The 23,204-nt window shown below is 36.6% G+C and overlaps 1 protein-coding gene and 1 long non-coding RNA gene across 4 annotated transcripts in view; one reads left to right on the top strand and one right to left on the bottom strand.

Moving 5' to 3' along the window:
• The window catches only part of LOC141377158 (uncharacterized), a 4,262-nt gene extending 2,689 nt beyond the window's left edge, over positions 1–1,573 (bottom strand). The window contains exon 1 of the long non-coding RNA XR_012389217.1: positions 1–1,573. This exon is cut by the window's left edge and continues 103 nt beyond it. This is a non-coding gene — a long non-coding RNA (uncharacterized lncRNA).
• The window catches only part of gfra4a (GDNF family receptor alpha 4a), a 292,438-nt gene that overhangs the window by 197,088 nt on the left and 72,146 nt on the right, over positions 1–23,204 (top strand).

The raw sequence follows: 23,204 nt of genomic DNA, 5'->3' as shown, positions 1-23,204 counted from the left end.
AGCTTGAAAAGTAGATTTTTCACCATAGGTGCCCTTTAAACTGTAAATATTGGGACAACAAGCCTCTCATGCACTTTTTTTTGGAACTTACAGCTCAAATCACACTGCTAAATACATTGCAACATGCACATAAACGAACCAGAATCACACAATAATGCACTTAAATTCATTTAGACTTGCATTGTAATTTTTAAACATAATATTTCTGGTTCTGATTTATTTTTTGCCTTTGGAACACAAAATAAAGATATTAAGAAGGATATTGGTCATATCATGAGAACTGTTTTTTATTGACTTCCATTGTATGAGAGAACAGGAAATTTCACAAAATATAATTAAATATTATTCACAGAAGGCCGTGACTACATTTACTTTAACATAAGTAATTATTTGCCTTAATCTGATTAAGACAATAATATGATTAGGGTGTTTATATAAGTTTCTTTTGAAATGTTCCTTTCATTATACCGTTTTATATGTTGCAGCACATAGATCGATTATTGCGTCACCACAATATCCAACTTTCCTCAGGAGTTTCATGTAATTTTATTAATTTTTAGTTGTTTAACTTTAAGTGCAGTTTAGCACTCACTTTTCATTCAGGGACATTTCTTTCATGCTCCAATAACAAACTGAGGTATTGAATGCGAGTACGCATTAAGGACTGGTGAAACAATTGATACCACATGCTGAATGGTTAATGTCTGTGGTTCTGGTGCTGACTTGATAGATGCAGAGAATAGTGTCGAACAGCCATTGTGTATATGAAAATCCCTGTCGCAAAAACATATGATGGTAATAGTTTGATTGTGGTGTTTACATGTCTGTTCTCCACTTCAATAATGGAACTAAATCGGCATACTCCACATGTCTTAATTAGATTTCTGTTTAGTTCGATTATGACCTTAATCAGATCAAATTAATCAAAAAGGGCTGTTTACTTCGTAGACTCTTAATCAGAGTATTCCGTTAATCATATTGAAGTCAAATTGTTGGAGTGCATGAAAATGTACCCAGGATTTAACGCTAAGGATTTTTTAAGCGGTTCAGATTTTCACTTGCCCTACCAATATTTTCACTGGCCCCACCAAAAAAAAAAAAAAAAAAAAAGTAATTAGTTATTTCTTAGACACGTTTTTAATATTGTGTCAAAAATGTTTTCAAAAAATCTAAAAAATTTGATGTTGCCATCACTTTGCTGTACTGGGGCCTCATGTACGAAGACTTGCATGGAAATCTTACTAAAACATTGCGTACGCACAAAGCTGTAAATGTGCGTACGCATAAAAAATTCAGATGTATGAAACACTGCGTACGCCGAATCTCACGCATATTCTTTTGTACATCCGAATGAACGTGAAACTGAGCGCAACATGCACGAGCACAAAACCCCTCCCTGCCTCCTACCCCGTATGAATATGCTAATGACTATGCTAATGGAAAAACCCAACGAAAAAGCAATGGCAAAATCAAGCAAAAAGAGAAACTTTGAACAGAATGTGAAATGGAGGTGCTGCTTTCGGAGGTAGACCGGAGAAAAGCTGTGTTCTTTGCAAGTTTGTTCTCCGGAATTAACAACAAAAGAAAAAAAATAGAGTGGGAGAGTTTAGCTGATGCGGTTAACACAGTTGGGTCTGAACATCGCACTGAGTGCATTAAAAAAAGGAATAGTGTGGTTTATATCTGTAAAATGTTACAGCACCCTTAGCAGTCTCAGTGGCACACCTCGTAAGACGCATGTGATCATGTATTGACACGTTCGAGTTTAAACTCGGCTCGAATCCAGCGTCTGATGAACTCTTTCTTCTTCTTTTTCCCCGCTACATATCAGATTTTGCCCACTATTTATCACGAGAAAGACAAGTAAGAATCATCAATAAGTTTGTGCATCATATTTTATTTGCACATTTATTGAATGGAAATGTTTCTGATTTACGCATGCAAATTCATCTTCAGATAGTGTCTTTATAGCAATGTGCGTGCGGTAGATTGCTCAGATTACATTGGGAAAACAGGCGACTGCTGCAAATTGTGCTTTAATTTTTAGCTGGTCAACTGTATGGTGTGGAAACCTTACTTACCTACTAGATGAACCCGTCTCATACAGCTGCCATTACAAGGCTCAGACACTTTGTAGAGAGGAATTTAACACAACTGCCTCTAGGAGTCGCCAATAGAAATAAAACAGACACGCACAAAAAATGTGCGTACGCCAGCCAGAAAGCTGCCGTGAAGCTGCGCACATTCCTACGTTCAGTTCATCGTTAGTAAATCCAAACGTGAGCGATTCTGAGCGTGAAACCTGGCGTACGCAAAGTTTTTGTGCGTACGCAGCGTTGATACATGAGGCCCCTGATGTTTTTACCAGGTTACAAAAAAAACAACCTACAACATGTAATCAGAAAAGCTATATGGTGTTTACGATATCACCGAGAAGATAGCATTTAAAGGCTTAAAAGCAAAAACTGTTTCTCGAGTCTAAGACTGTATTGATACGCAACTGACAAATAGTCGCAGACAAATTGAACTTTTGTGACAAGGCAGCAGAGATCGGACCAGTAACAATCCTGTCTACTGTCCCAAATGCCTCGCATGCTGGCCCCGGGCTATCGGGCAGTCCTTATTGTTGAGCCCTGGTACTGTCATGCAGGTGTGCAACATTGAGTAAAGAATAACAGTTTTTATTTGTGTGTTTGTGTGTCGGTAATATTACATGTAGTACAGCAAGTGACCATCTTATTTCAAACATAAGCATCAGTCACAGCTTAAACTAAAGTTCAATAGTATCTGGATGCAGCCTTTGATGCAAGCTGAGATTGATTTGCTCGTATTTGCAATGTCAGACACTGCTCTCAATGGAGCTTGTGATGTCACTGTAATGGGTAGGGTTAGGGATGGGGTTAGGTGAGCACATTAAAAAGCATTGGATGCAGCTCAGATTGCATCTGCAGTGAGTCTGCAGCCAGACCCCTCTCCTTAAGTTAGACAAAACAAGACCTAATTGTTCTCAGGCTTTATTGCAGATGTCAAAATAGAGGTTTAGTGGCACAATGGGTAGTGATGTCGCCTTACAGCAAGAAGGTTGCTAGTTTTAAGAGCCTTAGTTGCCGTTTCTGTGTGGAGTTTGCATGTTCTCCCCGTGTTCATGTGGGTTTCCTCTGGGTGCTCCGGTTTCCCCCATAGTCCAAAGACATGCACTATAGGTGAACTGGGTAAGCTAAATTGTCCATAGTCTGTGTGTGTGAATGTGAGAGTGTATGGGTGTTTCCCAGTGATGGGTTGCAGATGGAAGGGCATCCGCTGTGCAAAAAAATGCTGGATAAGTTGGCGATTCATTCTGCTGTGGCGACTCCTGATAAATAAAGGAACTGAGCCAAAACCAAAAAATTAAACTAGTGAAAATAGAGATTTCTTTGTTTGTGAAAATAAATAAACAGTCATCTTTGGACAATAAAAGTAATTAATTTATTTTTTTGTGATTTGATCCCAGTGCAAATTGTAATAACTAGCCTCTGATCCATCTTATTGCAGTATAATTATGTATAATCATACAAACTACAGTAGTCTGCTTTCTTTGAATGCGCAAGACATTATGAGCCTCTAAATGGCTTGAAGAAAATCAAAGTGCAGTCAAATAATTTGCAATGCAATCTCAAATTGTTTTTAATTTTAATACTCGTATGACAACAAATATCAAAATCAAGCAGTGACCAAGCAGTTCCTGGACAAGTTAAATCTTGGAAACACTCAAAGCCTCAAGCATTCAAAAAAGTTGCCACTTTGCTCTTGTGTTTACCACAGCAACAAAAAAGAGAGAACATGAAAGCATAGAGTGAGGGAGATTGGATTGGGACATTCAAATCTGCGTCTTCATGAACACAACAGCTCTTTTTATGTGTCATAAAAGAACTACCCACCGGGCCCCAGCTCTGACACAAACAAACAGCTCTGTGTGGTTATTTAAATCCCTGCAATTTCGGTTTTAACACACTTGTATCCTTTAAAACGCCCGCTGTGACTCATTTTGTGGATTTGGTTAAACGTTCTCATTTTCTTAACAAAAAACCCACAGCATTTAGAGAAACATGGCAGTTAACTTGAACATATTAGTTAGATGCATTGGCTTTTTACTCTTGGAGTAGGACAACATTACAACAAGGACTCGCTCTGTCTGTACACACATAAGTTTGTGTGTGTTTCTCACAAACACACACTCACAAACCTGCTTCCACATCATTGCCAGAGACAGGAATCAGCTTCTGTCTCTGTGGGTGTCCTCCGCGAGGTAGAAAGATTGCCAGCATCCATATTTGACAGATCGAGACAGAGAGCTAGAGATATTGAAAGGGTGTGAAAAACAGATTGACAGAGTTTGCCTAAATTCAATATTTCCGTTATGCATTTTCATTTTATAATCCAGAGGGCAGCATACGGGGCTAAAGAGACTGAATCACTCACTGAGCGAAATGAAGTGGGTAGGAAAAGAAATTACAAACCGAGCGTAATATGAAAAATGAATACCATGGACTGCCATACAAAAGAAGACACCTGCCAGAACCAATGTGCAATGGTGGAGAGCGAGCACAAGGCTCCTAGCTGCTGGGAGAGAGACGTCCAGAGGAGCACTCCTGTCTGAAAGATTGTAAAAATTAATGCGACGAGGCTCAGACTTGCTACTTAGAAATTAATTTGAATCTTTTCCACTGTGCTGACCCACATGAGGTAAATCTGGGGCGATACCCAAATCAGAATGGTAAAAATTACTCATTAGGGAAAAGGCTTTCCCAGCCTTCTTGTTTTTTTTTTTTTTTTAGGCCACATGAGTAAAGCAGAAGCACTTCTTAATCAACGCCAAACAGAATATGTGTGAAATAAAATATATAGTTGTTGTTGAAATTAGTAAATTGGCCAATGATTCAGAGTCAGTTTATTCTGAGGGTGAAATAGGTGGATTCTGTTCAAACATAAGCTGAAAACATATTCTTTAGGGGTTTAAGCATATAGAGCTGAAGCCATATTATAAGTTTTAGAATGTACAACCCTCACAAATCTGCCCTAAAAGGCTTAGGGCAACCAAATAATAAAACCTTTAGTGATGGTAACACTCTTCCTATCTTCATTGAACGTGGCACTGCAGTTGTCATTCATTTATTCATTTTCTTTTCGTCCTTTTAATAATCTGGGGTCACCACAGTGGTATGAACCGCCAACTTATCCAGCATATGTTTTACGCAGCAGATGCCCTTCCAACTGCAACCCATCACTGGGCAACATCCATACACACACACACATACACTACAATTTAGCTTACCCAGTTCACCTATACCATATGTCTTTAGTCTTTTAGGGGAAACCGGAGCACTTGTAAGAAATCCATGCAAGCACTGGGAGAACAAACTCCACACAGAAACGCCAACTGAACCAGCTGGGGCTCGAACCAGTGGCCTTCTTGCTTTGAGGCGATTGTGCAACCCACTGCAGTGGTCAAAAGAACTAAATTCCTTGAAAGTTGTAAAAAAAAATACAGATTTTCTAGAGTCAGAATATAAAGAGTTTTCAATAAATCAATTGAAATTTCTTGACAGGACTGCAAAAGGTTTAAAATAGATGGGGCCACTATTATTAAAATTCTTACTCATATGAACTTATATGAAACACTGCGTACGCTGAATCCTACGCATATTCTCTTTGTACATCCGAATTAATGTGAAACTGAGTGCACATGTACGAGCGGAAACCCCGTTTCACAGTTCGCTGCGTGGTAAAGTTCAAGCATGGTAAACTTTGACCTGTGAAATTGCATCACATGGCTGTGCAAGACCATTCGAAGATCAAAACATGACCTCTCTGTATAGAAATTTAATGTTGGGCTAGGGCTGCACAATTTATCGTTTCAGCAATGATATTGTAATGTGTGCCTTCGCAATAGTCACATTACCAAGATATGCAATGTTGAGTCTAAATTATAGTTGTACAAGAGCTATAGAATTGTATTAAAGGGCACCTATGGTGAAAAATCTACTTTTCAAGCGGTTTGGACACACGTGTGTGTAGGTATTATAGTGTATAGACCGTCATACCGGTGTGATATAAACACACCCAGTCCTTTTTTTTTTTAATTTAACAACATGAAAACAGTGGACCAATTGAAACGGTTTTCAGAGCGACCGTAACTTGACGTAGGAATGCGGTCCTCCCGCCCACCAATATTGATTGACAGGCATGTATCACAATATCCTCAGTTTGTTGTTTCACTTCCGCCATTTTCGAGACACTGCTCGCTGCAGAGCCATTTGAGCAGAGCTGAGATCCAGCGAGGCGGAGCATGAGCTCTCGCTCCTCCTCCTATAAGCTGTATTAATTCGTACACCAACCCCACCCCTAACCCTACCCCTAGTGACTCCCCCTCGCTGGAGCTCTGCTCTGCCCAAATGGCTCTGCAGTGAGCACCACTTGCCATTTTCAGCATGCGAGTCAAAGTGATGTCACTAAAGGAACACTCTTGTTGTATTTTTAGATGTAGGGCTCAATGGGCTCAACACAAGATCAACATTCACCACATGATCGCTGTAATCGGAATTATTGTTTGTAACTTTAGGTAGGTTTGCAAATATGTTTACTTTTCATTGTGTATACCTTAAACTTAATCCATTTGCATTTCTCGCGGTCACAGAAGCTCCCTGTGATCTTAACTAGGTGCAGCTAGAAAGTGCAAGCGCGTTGCCTCACGTGGGCGTCTCTCCATTGGAAATAAAATAATGAACTTGCCTGCAGGTCGCGCCACGCAGCGCCATGCATTTTAGAATTTTAAACATAGGTTTCTATCAGGGTACACACAATGGCACTTCAAGTCGGCAGCTGTCTGCGGCACCCATCCACGTTACGGGACACTTCATGTTTCTGCCGCTCCACAGAGCGCCATCTGAATAGTTTCATTTTAAATGACATCTGAATATGCGTGTCTGGTGTGCCGTGCCGCGGCTCAAAGCGGCACATCCATTGCCTCAGTCAAAGTTAATTCAGGGTGTGTGGTTATTAGTCTCTGTGTACAAGCTCGGCACTTTAAACTAGCACACAGTTGGCTGTAAAACTATACAAAGGCACAAATGATTTTGTACTCTCTGCTTGGTCGGTGTCCAAGTCCTACATGTACGGCTGAATGCTGGTCCTCTCAATCATGTTGCTTCTCTCTGTCTGCCTGTCTGTTGCCAAACACAAAGCGGGGGAGCTCTTGGCCCCACCCCCTTGTTACGTTGGGTGGGAAGTCGAAACTAATTTTCATGTAAAGCAACACGCCCCTAAAACAACGAGCTGAGTACATGCTCCCAAGATAAGACTTTTTAACACATTATAATAAAAAAATCTGAACTGTGTTTTGAACTGAACCTAAAGTGACACACTCAGATGAGCCATAATATTAATATTAAATTATAAAAAAGGGTAAATTATGTGCCCTTTAAGTCACTGTATGTATATGAAATTTATTTGATTTATACAAAAAAAAGTTCTTCTTTCTTAGGATTTCAAAGTGAAAACAAGATTATTTTACTTACCCCACTGGCAGATAATTTTGCTTGTCTTAGGGAAAAACTCTTAAAGAGCCTCTGTTGTGGGTTTTCGAAAATGACCTTCCATGTAGTGTGTAACAGCTCTAAGTGAAGTGAAATATCCAGCTAAGGCTTAAATCTGATAGTGTACAGTTTTTAAAATTATTGATTCATCTAAAAAATAGTCGACTAACAGTTGTTAGAATGAATCGTCTTCATAACGAGTCTTTAGCCGTTTCGCCGTGACGTGACTATGAACCATAATTGTTGCACGCGCAAACCCGGGAACATTTCAACCTGTGCCGCCCCACTAACACAGCAACAGACAAACAGATCCTGAAGTCATGAGTCAAGAAGACTCTGTGCTTACCCGGCTATTACTGGAAGTGTGAGGGAAAGAAGTGATTCGGCAGAGGTCGATTACAGAGGTCGATTCATTCGTTTATTAAAGGAAGGATCAGAAAAGACTGATGTATGAGATTTGTGAAAATGGACAGACAATACACCAGGGGTGCGTGCAAAATAAGGCCAGTTTATTAGGCACAAAGGCAGCCTGCTGCAGCTGAGGAGGAGCGTTGGTAAGCACTATAACCCCCTGGCTGGGGATGTGATCTTTGGGCAAAGCAGAGTACTGGTAAGCCCTGAGAACATATAACACTTCACGCAAGAGGTGCCACCATGGGCGTGGTAGTGGGGGGAAAGTGGACCTGACTACCCAGGGCCCCGTCTAGGGAGAGGGCCCTTTGAAATCCCACCAGTTTTTTTTTTTTTTTTTTTTGTAGCCTACTTCGAATTAGTTAGCCCCTCCAATTGATGTCAATGTCATTATTTATGTCAAAATATATTGATAACCCCCCCCCCCCTCCCCCGACGAAATGGTTTAGTCCGCCCATAGACGGCAGCCGGCGGCAAACAAATAACGCAGTGAGTAGAGCCTGATCATGCTGCGCAAAAAGCCCAAATCGAGCTTTCAAAAAAAGAAAGACAGGAAGGAAAATAAAGGAGGCAGAATGAGGGGAATTTCTTTTCAAAAGGTGAACTGAGTTTGCTTGTTATGAAACTACATCTAATTAAAGTTAACATAGTCAACTCCAGACAGCTGCTGCTAATGCAGGGCTCGAAATTGCGACCATTTTGGTCGCATATAATGCTGATTTGTGTACAGTCCTAACTAGGGAAACCATAATATTTCAGCGCTCCTAAAGCACCCCCTTGTGACAGAAAATGAATTTTTATTTCCAATAATTTTTTTCAGCTGTTTATGGTCAAATCATTGCAATTATCGATTCATGTGTAAATGTGAAAGAAGTTAATGTGCCTTTTAAAAATCTAAACAATTAAGTAATACTAATATAAGAAATTATATACTTGATTTATCCCTTTTAATGGTATAAAGGTTGAAATGCTATTGTATTAGATATTTTGTGTCTGTATACGTCTGCAAGATGTCTGTTAAAGATCTCTTGATCTGGAAAGCACCTGCTGTATACAAACGTCTGGCAGACGTCTGTATGATGTCCGTTTTACATCAGTTTTACACACATTCTGAATCGCAAACATCTTAAAGATGTCTAATAGAAGTCTTTTTCACATCTGATAGGAAACGTCTTGAAGATGTCTTGCAGATGTGAATGCAGAGGTCAAAAGACTCGTCAGTGGGGATTTACTGGGATGTAGATTACATCTCATTTGACTTTTATTTATTTTTTGATAGTTGACGATTTGTATTATGGCAGGTTTAGCTTATTTGATTTGTTTCTGAGGGTACAGTTGTCTCGTGTTCTCCTGTTCAAAAATAAATGTTTTAAAATCAAAACTTGCATTAGTATCATGGATCAAAATGTCAGTACACAAACCCGATGCAGCCTACGGTTTAAAAGTATTTGAGCACAAGTAGGCCAAATGCATCAATTTGGTGGTGAATGAAAGAACAAGTCATTATTATAATCTGATTTGATTATAGATTAAAACACTATTTGTGCATGTTTATATTCAAATAATTAAAAAAAAAAAATGTGTAGGGGGCCCATTGACATTGAGAGGGTACAGGGCCCAGAATTTGGTGCTACGCCCCTGGGTGCCACAGCAATAATTGCAAATAGAAATGATCTAAGTTACAGCTTAGAAGTTGGAAAAGCTCCAAAATGAAAGATAATTAATGAAATCAGACCTGGCCCGTGACACATAAGTGTAAGTGAAAGGCTGTCTCCTTGTTTTCTCTAGCTTGCAAATTATGTATTTAATTGTGTTGTGTTACTTGTAACCACTTGTACTGTATCAAGTTAACTATATTCTCATCGCGTCAATGTCACATTGGAATGCGACAAGTGTAGCTTTGTTTACGGACTTAAATGCATTTGTGAGCTCGTGTTCCATTGCCGTTTGTCTTTGATTTGGCCACCGTCAGCTGTTCCTACACATGTGCAGCGGTCAAGAATCAGTATAGTTTAGCTTTTGCTGCTGTATGGATTAATACTGAATGTGTGTTATTGTTAAGAATGGAACAGTATGCTGGTGTTTGACTACACTGCTTTGGGTGGTAAGGTGTCTGAAGTAAGTTTTACTATGAAGTGTGTTTCGGGCATGCGCTGCAATCGGATCCTATATCAATGTTGGTTCCCCCACAGTCCAAAAACATGCAGTATAGGCAAACTGAATAAACTAAATTGTCCATAGTGTGTGTGTATGGATTAGTGTGTATGGGGGTTTACCAATACTCTGTTGTGGCTGGAAAACATGTCCGCTGTGTAAAACATATGCTGGAATAGTTGTCGGTTCATTCCGCAGTGGCAAACTCTGAAATAGGGAATAAACCAAAGATAACTGACTAAATGATTCATGTGATTTTAAGTTTGTGGCACATTATGAGAAAAAACAAACAAACAAAACAACATATATCATTTTTTTTTAAGTCTAAAATCTACAAAATTTTGAGGTACTCAATATATCTCTGCCATGGGAATCAGTGTTCCTGAGCCATTAACTGTAGCCATTGCTTTTGATCATGATCATCTAAAAATATATTTGTTGTAATAAGCCATTCTAAATGCATTAGTATTGATTAGATAAGACTGGAGCATGCTATCAAAGCCACAATGATTGCGACCTTATGTTCTTTGAGTAAGCCCACATTATGTGTTATTACTTTCTCATTGAGATACTATCAGTTCTCTTCCTATTTGCTTTGTACACATGAACTGCGCATTTAGTGCATGAAAGCTTTCATTTGCAAAAAAGACTCTGTAATAAGGTGGTTTGCTTTGATTTTTATGCTATCTTAGAACATTTTGAGCCTGGAAGCAAATCAAAACCCTCCCCCCAAAAAAATAAAAAAGGGCAGAAAATGTGTGTGAGCTTAAGTAATTACACAAACATCTCATATGAAACCGTCATTCTGATCAGGTTAAGCGAGACCTGATGTAATCTAATCTGCCCCACAGCACCATTAACACAACGCATATCTTCACAGTCTGAGCACATTGATTTATATTCAGCTCTCACACAATGGTCCTTGTTTATCTATGTGTGTGTGTGCGCGCATTTAGAGATGTGAAGGAGGCTTAACGAGCAAGCTGAGTTAAACCCTTTTCACACTATGAATGAAGCATCTCAGCCATGTCCGTTGTGGCGCTGAGCTGTGGCACTGATAAAACCTTTAATATGCCATTTTATTTACACACACATCTCCTTAGTGTGTGTGGTCGCACTGTAAAGAGCCTGATCTTTTCTTTTTAAAAGCAAGGAAGCCAAGGAATAGGTTCGCATTTAAAGTGCTGCTGCTATTAAGCCTTTTCTATAATACTACCTTTCGTTCAGTGTGTAATGGAGCTGCTTGCTGTTTTTAATGTTAAGGTTTTAAGATCGAAGTTCACAACATTTATTGAATTGAATCTAAAGTGCGTTAAATGTGTCATCAACCATTCTGCTTTCGATTCTTTAACTCATTTACGCATATCTATAGAACATTTGCATAATGTCAGTTTATGTTTTCAATGGCTGCACAGGAACAACATCTGCTATGGATTACTCAAACACTTTAAGGGCCCTGTCATACACCCAGCACAATAAGGTGCGAGACGTGTATGACAAGATTTATTGCTATTTTAGACCAGCGCAACCCTAATTTTCATGTTTTGCACCATGTTGTTTAAATAGCAAATCCAGGGCATAATTTGTTTAAGACAGCTTATTTTACTGATCCCCCTTCTGACCGCCCTCATCTGCCATCCGCTGTTCACTTTCACTTTCTTCCACAATCCCCCAACCCTCTTTACTTTCGTCCACAATAAATGTGTATGTGTAAATGTAGTCTGTGATTGGCTATTACTGTACATGTCCCAGCTCAGCAGAAATGTGATTGGTTACTTATTAAAGTTGTGAAATTAGTATAAAACAAAATGCCATTTTTTGATTGTAGACAGTAAATTTGGGGTGGCCTAATATATTTTTGTTTGACAAAAACTAAATATTGTCTAAAATAAATAATAGCACTATATTACCACATAATAAGCAATATAATAATATACGCTATAATATATAATATCAGTTCACATTTGTATTCACACTATTCTGAAAAATAAAATAAAAAACCCCTAGATTAATATTGCTTATGTTATACATTAGAAAAACTCATTCACAATCGAAGTGTCTTTTAGGGGCACATTACTGCATTCAATAGAAGATGTTGGCTTGCACTATACCCATCATAATCTGTAAATGTACAGTAAATCTGGTGTGGGTGTGTTAAATGCATTTTTACACACCAGAATTTAACTTAATTTAATGTGTTTTTTTTTTATTATTATTATTTATTATGTCAATTAACATGTAACATTGACAGTCCTGGTTAATTTATAAACTTTCATAAACAACTGAGAAACATATTTCATGTTTATGATTGGAGGTTTGAGTTGTTCAACTAGCTCTTTCCAACTGGTTTAGAGATATTTCACCCAAAAATTTAAATTCTAAATACAAAAGAAGATACTTTGAAAAATAGTTGTTACTGGAGCCATTTGACTTCCATATATGTATGATTTTTTGCAGTATATTTTACCAAAAATAGTTCCAGTGACCAGCATCCTTCTTTCTTTCTTCTGTTGAACACAAAATAAGATAATTATCATTTTTTGTGTCCAATAGAAGAAAGAAAGAAGGGTTAAAATTGAAGAAAAATAAATGAGGTTATTTTCACTTTGTGGTGAGCTATCCCTTTAAATTGGTAAAGTCAACACCATTGTTACACACCGTGTAAAATCTCTTGAAATTGAGGAAGCCTCTGAAAATAGAGATATGGTAATGGACGTTTAGCTTGATGTAAGCAGTAAACAGTCACAACAGACTGGGCCTTCTTACCAATCAAAGCACCCTCTCAATAAAGTAGGGCTTTATAAAGAGCTTTATAAAGAGATTAATTGAAATGATTTAAAATCATGGTGGTGTAAAATGTATGAAAATTGAAAGGGTCTTTTGACCTTCTATACATGTTAGCCAATTATAGGTGATCTCCAAAACAAATTGTCAAACCTTTAAAATGTTAAAATAGGCACTTTTAAAATTCAGATCTGTGTGTGTTTTCTCTCCAGCGCACTGGCTCTTTTTTTCTTCACAAAGATTTTTCTATTTGCTTTTTTGTCTATTTTGTAAAATTGCAATCTGCAGGTGTCGTTTGAATATGAGTGACTTCTCTTCTGCTTTCTGACAGGCCTCGGTTTCTCAGACAGGAAAATAATCACTCTAAAAAAACACATTCAGAAACACAAACATACACAAGCATGTTACCTTGAAAAGATCTATTGAGACTGCTGGGAGCCTGTGTTTAAGATTCCCAGCAGTGCCCATCAGGCGGAGCTAATTGCTGCTTTCCCAGTGTTTGGGATGTTACGTCTCCTGTCTGAAGCTGATGTAGAGGAGACACAGCTTTATGACAGACTCATCCATATATTTAGTCTCTTTGTAAATAGAGTTTGTGAGCGAAAGCATCTGAGTTTGTGACAGACAGTGTAATTCTTCCAAAAACTGACATTGTCTCTTGAGATTTGCTCACACACACTCACACAGAAAGTACTGTATACCAACACGCATGTAGACGCTAACTAGCACAGACATGGTAAGGAAGTGACAGCGAAACAGTGGCAAAGAAAAACAAAAGCTGCGTTTCCTCTCTTTAAAGAAATTTGGGCTGGCAGATGTAGTATCTGAATTTTGCACTTATTCAGAGAGGACTCCTGACCTACATTGTTGACCTATTTAACAGCTCACTCTCTGGGTGGCCATTGGAGATTGGACTCTCCATCCCTGGATGATTTCAACATACATTTTCTGAGCCTGTTAGGATTACACTTATGTCATTGTTTAAATCGGTGTTTTGTAGTAAATTAATCAAAACTGCATAATTTAACAGTATAGTTTTTATATTTCTAGACTTTTTTTGTGCCATATTTCTAATTTTATTATTATTTTTTATGTTTTACAAATGAAATGATCCCGGTACAAAAAGTGCCTTGACACCAGTTCACATATTTCATTTTATTCGATTTAATCCCATATTTAATTGTGCTTAAACACCATTTGTATCCCTTATTTCATCACAACCTTTAATATGAACTGAAAAAAAATAATAATAAGTCAACTGGCACAAAAAAATATTTGAAATATTTTTGTAAATATGTTATTTGTAACACTTTATAACTACACATTATGAATCATTTATTAAGCATTTATTAAGCATTAGCAAATAGTTGGTAAGCATTAATTCTACATTAATGAGTAAGACATGAGACATGAGTAAGCAGTTTTTAAATACAGCAAAAAATGCTATATTCTTGACTTAAACATAGATGTATAATGTACTTAATGATTGTCTTTTTTATACTTTATTAATGGCAAATTTTGCATTACCAAATTCAGTATTGCATTTACAAACCAGTTATTTAAGAATAGTTGGTGGTTTTTAATGATCATTCAGAATGAGTTAGTAAATGCTTAATAAACTGTTCAAATCAACATTTATATATCTTATTATTCAGGCATTTAGTAATAGTTAATTAGTATGTTAGTAAATTGCTCATTAACTTCATCCAATTGCGTTACCAAAAGTGAGGACTATTTATGCTTGATAAATCATTGATTATTTTAAAGATCATGGATTTTTTAATCTTGATAACTGATCTCTGGCTAATTTGGTTCTTCAAACAAGCTCGCGAGTCAGATTAAAATATATGGATGAACTGATCTGAGATTGCTGCATGTATTGTGAAGGACAGATCTATCAATCCTCAAAATCATGATCAGTAATGCAATGATTGGCTGACAGCACAGCAGCGTAATGACATCTGATTAGTATACAATCATCCACGTGTGCAAAATTACATAAAATTTGTAGTAAATGGTTTGTTAAATAAGTTACGCAATAACTTTCCACCTCTTATGTGGGTTGAAGGCTTTACACTTTCATGTGTAAAAAGTATTTAGCAATTTATTTAGTTTTATATTTTAGAGCAAATTTTCTTTATTATATTAGCCTAGGCCTATTTAAGTTTTTTAAACTGTGTAAGGAATAACTGTTTTTTTTATATTTATTTAATTATTTTGCATTTAAAAAGCATTTTGATATTGGTAAAGGTGTCTGCAACTTTTGCGAAGCCTCAACCATCATATTAGCTGCCAAAACAAGTGCTTAACTGTATAAATATTGTTCCTTTTAAAATATATATATTGTGTGTATCTAAAAAGTCCATACTAATTATTATTTTTGAACACCTTTGGGAGAACTGCCCAGTGACAGTCTTTGTACTTTTAATTCATTTTGCAGATTGCATACTTTTTGCCTCACTGCAAGATGGTCGCTGGTTTGAGTCTCGGCTGGGTCAATTGGCATTTCTGTGTGGAGTTTGTTTGTTTTCCCTGTGTTTTTGTGGGTTTTCTCTGGGTGCTCTGGTTTGCCCCACAAGTCCAAAGACATGCGGTACAGGTGAATTGGGAAAGCTAAATTGTCCGAAGTGTATGTGTGTGAAAGAGTGTGCATGGATGGGTTGCAGCTGGAAGAGCATCCGCAGTGTAAAAAACGTATGCTGGATAAGTTGGCGATTCATTCCGCTGTGGTGACCCCAGATTAATAAAGGGACTAAGCTAAAAAGAAAATGAATGAATAAATGAATGTTTAACTATCTACTAGTCAACATGAAGGTAGCCAATTATAAGGCGCTAGAAAGGTGTCATGTAGGCCCACTATATCCCAAATGTTCTGAAGCCATTTAATAGTTTAATGTGAAGTACAGTTGAAGACAATGTTATTACCTGCTCTTCGCACACAAAATAGGCCTGCTTGAAATTTAAATTAGAAAATGCTCAATAATACACTGTACAGATCCTCAATGCACTGATTTCGGGTTTTTGTGCTGCTCAGTTTTGGAAGTGTCCGCAGATACAGGAGAGCTGCGCACTGTGTCTCAGTGATGCATCAAGCAATACGTTCACGATGCGCAGACGCAATGTGCAATGCTCTGCAAGATTTTTCTATTCTCATCCTTTCAACTGTGTTTATTCGTCCGAGGGGAATACTTTCAGTACTTTCAGTCCAAAGACATGTGGTACAAGTGCATTGGGTAAGCTAAATCGTCCGTGGTGTATGTGTGTGAATGAGCATGTATGGACGTTTCCTAGTGATGGGTTGCAGCTGGAATGGCATCCATTGCGTAATGGATCATTCCACTGCGGCGACTCCTGATTAATAAAGGGACTAAGCCAAAATGAAAATGAAAAAATATATATCTACTTACTATTTTCTCAAGTGTATATAACTACTACTGTAAGAAAACATCAGCATTTGGTGTACTTTCAGTATCTTCGCTTGAAAAGACCCAATCTAATCCTGTTTATATGAAATAAGATGCTGCTCCCGAGCAGGTTTGAGTTACCAGTCCTGTTGCTATAACAACTCACGGATGGGTTTTAAAGAATGAAATTATCTTGGATAATGTCAAATCATCAATAATTAAATCCAGCTAATTGAGTAATCAACTTACGAAAAAAGGACCCCTGAACTACTTGGTTGCTTTGCATTTGACTTTCATAACTGTTCATGTTTGAGTATTGCAATAACTGAAAGAAGGTTTTGCTATGTTAACAAAGTAAAACCAAACAAATCAAAACTTATTTTCTCCAACAGACCCCTGACCCTACACACAGTGCATGTCAAGCAGTTCGGAAAATAGATTTTTGTCAGCCAAGCCAAAGTCAACCACCATGCAAAATTAATTTCTATAAATACTGCATTTTTAAGAATGTGCCTCATTTGTTGAACATTTCTACCTGTCATTGCCAGATATGCATGCAAAGGTTTTTGTGTTCTAATATTCCTCCATGTCAGTTCGCGTCATATGCCGGTTTCACAGAATACATGTTTTGTGAAGGTTCCCCTTGAACAATTGCTCTCTCATAAGAACAACACTGTGTATCCATCAGTCAGCGCTCCTCCCTGTCAACTGTGTCAGGTTGTCCTGAACATCTGATCAGCAGTCATGGATGGATTAAGAGATTCTTGGCCTCACTGCATGAAAGATTCTCTCCGCTGCCTTTCAGCTGTCAGCAGTCTGAGGTTTACAGGAGAAACAGCACACCCTTATAATGAAGAAAGTACATAAGCCACTCTCTTGATACTATCTGCCTATTCTTCAAACGACTGCGGAGTAAATCATTCGTTAATGAGCGACACTCTCCACCTCAACCACTGACCCTAACGGAGGCTCGATAATGAGCTCTCCTGTTAGGAAACCGAGCTTCCGTCCTTTTAAACCCAATCTCTCAATATCGGCATTATCTGCAACGCTGCTTCAGTAACTTTCTTGCATCGATAGACATTGTCCTCCTACCTCTTCGATGACTCAATAGCCGTAACTGTAGTTTTTAATCAAGAGTAAAGTCACTGTTGGAGACTGAGCTGTCGTGGTGGTCTTGGCGTAGTGGTCCTGTTGTGCCACTGTCGAAACTGGCCTGTTTGGCAATGTTGCTCTCATCTTGCTCCTCATTACTACATCGATCTTTCAGGGTCTTTCTTCAGAAGTTCAATAATATAGAGTCTTTGTGCTGTCAGACTGCTTACCTGGCATCTTTCTTAACTCTGGCTTGGGTAATTATTGTATTGAGCTAACTAAAACAACATACTTGACAATTCTATGCATGTCCCTTCTTGCCAAAACAGAATACTGTTGGGTGTTTAAGAAGTAGCTCATCTGAAAATGATTCCATTATTTGCTCTCAAGATATGTTGATGTATTGTGTAGGGTGAACACAATCAGTTATTTTGATTATTATCTTGACTCTTGCTTTGTAATGGCAGCTAATGTTTATGAACCTCTAAAAAACACATCCATCTTTCCATCATAAAAGTAATTCATACATTTTCAGTGTTCCTCTGAATTATTCCTGAAGAATGGTGAACAGATTCTGTGTAGCAGCTGTTAGACTTTTCATTTATTTTACTTTATTGTTTACTTTATTCTATTGAAATCCCACATATGATTTTCTATAAACCTATTTTTTATTCTTAATTTAAACAGCTCCAGGTGGGGACAAGATAACAAAAGTTGGTACTGTTCTCTGGAAAACTGCAAGAACATCTGGTCACTGTTTTCTGAAGAAGTGCATTGTTATTTTTTTAAAAGAAAAATATCCATATTTAAACTTCAGAAACTGTTAGCACTGGCTTACAAGATAGAGTGACATGTTTTTATGACTCTTGATCCCACAACAACAGTATATACAAAACAGTGTTTTTTCCTGTTTTTCTTTTCTTGTATCTGGAATATTTTGACTAAAATAGTCACTTTGGTTGGCAGGTGTGTGGTCTCTTGGTCTTGATAAATCATCTTTTTGTGCATTCTGAAGATATTGATTGAACCAGTACTTATGTCTGTGCTCTCCCATTTGTAAAGTCAGCAAAATTAAAAAAAAAAAAAATCATCTAATAGCATGTAAAATAATTGTATGTTGTATTTAATATTATTATTATTATTATTATTATTACTATTATTATTATTATTATTATTATTATTATTATTATTATTATTATTATTATTATTATTATTATTATTATTATTATTATTTTACAATTTGTATAAGTTTATTGAAATTGTAAATAAATAATAATTTAATAATAATAATGAAAAAGATTTTTAATATTGTTTCCTAATATTTTTCTATTTTGAAAAGTTATTTTATTATTATTTTTTTTGCTGGGCTGGAATAACACATAAATTCATTTTTAAAATGGGCAATAATAATAATAATAATAATAATAATAATAGTAGTAGTAGTAGTAGTAGTAGTAGTAGTAGTAGTAGTAGTAGTAGTAGTAGACTTTCCTAATTAACTTAACTTGGCCAGCTAATTAACCTAGTTAAGCCTTTAAATTGCAATAAGCTGAATACTACTATTTTGTAATATAACTATTACAATATTGTGTATTGTCATCATGACAAAGACAAAATAAATTAGTTATTAAAATAGTCTAGAAATGTGCTGACAAAAAAATGCATCCGTTTTAGCTGCCTGCTCTTCCTTAGCTGACAGTTGAAGTCATTTAAAGAATGATTGCTTTAATTAATGGTTCACACTACACAACATTGTTGATTTAAAAAAAAAAATCCTGCCAACATAATGCTACACTTGATTTGGTGATGGGGAAAAAAACAAGAAAACATGTAAAAAAAAAAAAAAAAGTAAAATAATTTATGGCTTACTTCAGAAAATAAAGGTGATTTCAAGAATTCACACTTAGCTAATGATTTTATATAAAGCTTTTTTGCCATGCTGTCCTGGGAGAAAGCCCTGAACTTGTGAGATCCTTGAACCCGAGGCTCCCTCCTGTCTGCCAGGCGAGAGGAGAGTTTGAGCTCAGGTAGATCTCGAGAATTCCCCTGCTGTAGTAGCTAATCAACAGATAGTGATTGCTATTAACAGATAACTACTTACTAGGAGTAAGTCTATGGTGCCGATTTAGATTAACCAATTAACTTAAGTTACATGTTTTTGGACGATGGAAGGAAACCAGGGAAACTGGGGATACCCACGTGAGTACAGGGAAAACGTGTAAACTTCACACAGAATTGTCGGCTAGTTTGGTAAGGACAAGAACAAGTGGTGCTCTTGATATGAAGCACCAGTGCTAACCACTGGGCCACCGTACCATCTAGGAAAGGAGGAGGAGTAGGGGTAGAAGGGGGGAATTCTTCAAAACAAAGATGGCAGTTTTATGGAACATAGGGTATTTATAGTGGCTTAGGAAACTTCTGATTGGTAAATCATAAAATGAATAACGCGGGACCAGCTACAGGCAATCATAAGCATGTGATCCTAAATTACTTAAACTTTACTTAAAATTCCAAATGTATTGGAATATTTTTATTATTTATATATATATATATATATATATATATATATATATATATATATATATATATATATATATATATATATATATATATATATAAAATTTTTTATTTATTTTTTTCACTTACACTTCATATTTTCATATTTTCATAGTATATGTGTATTAATATTAACCATTAGGTAGGTTTTAGAAATTATAGCATGTGTTGAAAAAAAATGTGTTTACTAGCAGCATTAGGAGTTAAGAAATGCAATCCATTTTTTTTTTTTTTCTTGGTGTGGCAGTTACAGCAGGAAAATAATTGTAAAAACTGGAAAAATAATTGTAAATTTTTTTTGTTTGTTTTCATTTTGTGTCATTTTAACTAATCTGGCTTTTATGATTCAACAGGTACAGTAAATGGCAACATGGAATGTAAATTCAAGGAGGGATATTTTATTTATATGGTTTAAATTATGACCAAAAAACACAATTTAGTTCATATATTGCTATATAATGCAGTGCAATACAACAAAAGTGTGATGCTCAAAATTTAAACATAATGATGACAATTTGCATCAGTCCTATTCTATAACTGTTGGTCTTGAAATATCATTAACCCTGTCAAGTATTTTCTTTTTTTTTTTTTTTTTTTTTTGTAAAGATTACATTGCATAATTACACATGAAGGCACTTAGCAGTTTGAATTTAATAATATTCATAATTCAGAGGCTTTAAAATTGCATATCTAATAAAAAACAGGAGGCTTTATGAGGTTAATTGCCCCATTATGCCTGTTAATCACAATTGATTAAACACAACTTGAAAGTTTTGTAAGATCGACTTGCATGCATACTTGTTGGTCCACAGATGGGGCTAAATTACTCATAATCACACAATAATTTATTCATTATAACACAGAAAACCTGTACTGAAAGTATTTCTAAGCTCCACAGGTGGAGAAATGGCGTTTCATTCATAACAGAATATTAGAGGAGGGTCGTCTTCTTATTTATTCAAGACTGGGGTGACAGAAACACAGCTTGTGCGTGACTGACGCAACTCAGTCACAATGAGAGAAATCAAACCGGACTGTAGAGACCCCTGCCGCGCACGTACGCGGATTTACACAGGCAAGTGTATGCAATAGAGAGTCAGTGGGATTTAAGGGCCAGACTCGTGATTGATCCATCTGAGACCTGCTACCAGATCTGATCTGACAGCAGTTTCTTTAGGAGCCCAGCGGAGAGTCATCAGCATTCTTCTGCTCCACTTGCTCCATCATTATGAGCTCTTCTACATTTCATTTGATTCCTTAAGTCAATCAATAACCAGCAGGGCCAAATTCACCTTGTTTAGCTTAAAACCACCATTACTAATCGAGAAGAGGGAATGGAAGGTGTAGAGACAGCCACCATTCCAGGACTTCAGTCTCAATCTGAAATGTTAGTTCATAGGTATATCTTTTAACAGACTACACTTGCTTGACTGATGCATATGACATTATAGATTATTGGTAATTACAGATAAAAAATTTCTATCCACACTAATGAAAGTATACTTATTTAATCTTATCTTGGAAAAATAAGATAAAGATAAAAATATTTATCTTATGGAAAAATATGTAGTATGTAGTATTGTTCCCATTAACAAATGTAAAATAAAACAAAATAATAAGAATAGCCTACATACTTTTATGAGTTTGGGACAGGGCACAATTTCTTATATTATTCTTTATAAAAGATTGTGGTGCAGATGACGTTTTTAATTTACAATAATTACAATAGTTTCTTCACATATTTTATAATGATTTTTAAAGGAGCACATGAACTGTTAGTGTGTGTACTTTTGTATTACTTACTTTACTAGATGTCCCCACAAATACAGCAACACCAGTAAATTCCGACCTTGTGAGGGTTTTTTTGACAATGGATCCTAAATCAATTGTTTCTTGTGAGAGTTGCTTTATCCCTTGTGAGAGATTGGGTTTGCATACCTACTGCGCCACTACGTTGTCTATTTTTATTTATATGTATTTAATTTTTTTATTGTATTTATTTATTTATTTATTTTATTATTAATTTTTAGTCATTTATTTCTTTTCGGCTTAGTCCCTTTATTAATCTGGGGTCGCCACAGCGAAATGAACCGCCAACTTATCCAGCATATGTTTTACACAACAGATGCCCTTCCAGCTGCAACCCATCTTTGGGTAACATCCATACACACTCGTTCACACTCATACACTAGGCAGACAATTTAGTCAATCCAAGCCGAGGCTCAAACCAGCAACCTTTTTGCTGTGAGGCGACAGCACTATCTACCTATTTTTATTTATTTATTTTTTTTAACCAAAACACAGGTTGGAAAACATTCTAACCCCTTACCTTATTTGGGATCCAATCAAAGAATTCTACCTTATCTTGAAAGTCTCCTCCACCATGTTTCGTTAAAAATGGAGTCTTAACCTAATAATCTTTAGGTCTGTTCTTATAAAAAAAATATACAAAAATATACTGTTCTTATACAAAGCTTTGTCTGAACAGGTAAGCAACTACCATAGAAATTGTCCAACTTTTTTTCAACTTTCAAAACATTGTGTACATTTAATTTTAAAGAGTTTCAGTAATCTTCTGTGAGAGAATTCATTTGATAAATAGTTCTCAGCATATGCATTTGTTAAATTGAATATTAGCTCTGCACTTTGTTTTGCAAATCAGCATGTGTTTAAATGCAAGGCTCTGTAGTCATTATCGCCAAAAAGGAAAAGAGCAATAACAATAGCAATGAAGTGGACAAATTTAGAAATTTCTAAAAAATAAAGCGAGACGCTTAAAACAGTTGCTTTGCCAACACCAGTTAATGTATATACACATCACTAATCAGGACTCATTTAGTCACAGAAACTCTACAGTCTGCCACAGACTACAGCAAAATATAATGAACTTTGAAATATCTTGTAGGATTTAAAGCAACTAAACCCTAAAAAACCATCCTGCAAGTGCAGCTTGGAAGAAGAAGAAGAGATATCACATAAAGACAGATTTCTAAAGGCTTCCGTATAAACGCAGTGCGGCTCTCCTAAACAGGGGTCTAGGATTGCCTATGGACGTTGAGGACATAAAGGGTGACAGATAATGGGACAGGAGAGGCAGAGGTAAGCACACTATCAGTGTATTAGGATTAGAGCTGTGCGCTGCCTACTAAATGCTGAGTGACACCGAGGCTCGCTGCGATGGCATCTCTGAGGATTGTAGATCTGTATCTCTCTGGGGGACAGCGCTCTT

Source organism: Danio rerio, chromosome 13 (genome assembly GCF_049306965.1).
Source record: "Danio rerio strain Tuebingen ecotype United States chromosome 13, GRCz12tu, whole genome shotgun sequence".
In the NCBI taxonomy this organism is placed as follows: domain Eukaryota; kingdom Metazoa; phylum Chordata; class Actinopteri; order Cypriniformes; family Danionidae; genus Danio; species Danio rerio.
The sequence above is the reverse complement of the archived record's forward strand: the minus strand, read 5'-3'. Positions and strand labels throughout refer to the sequence as shown.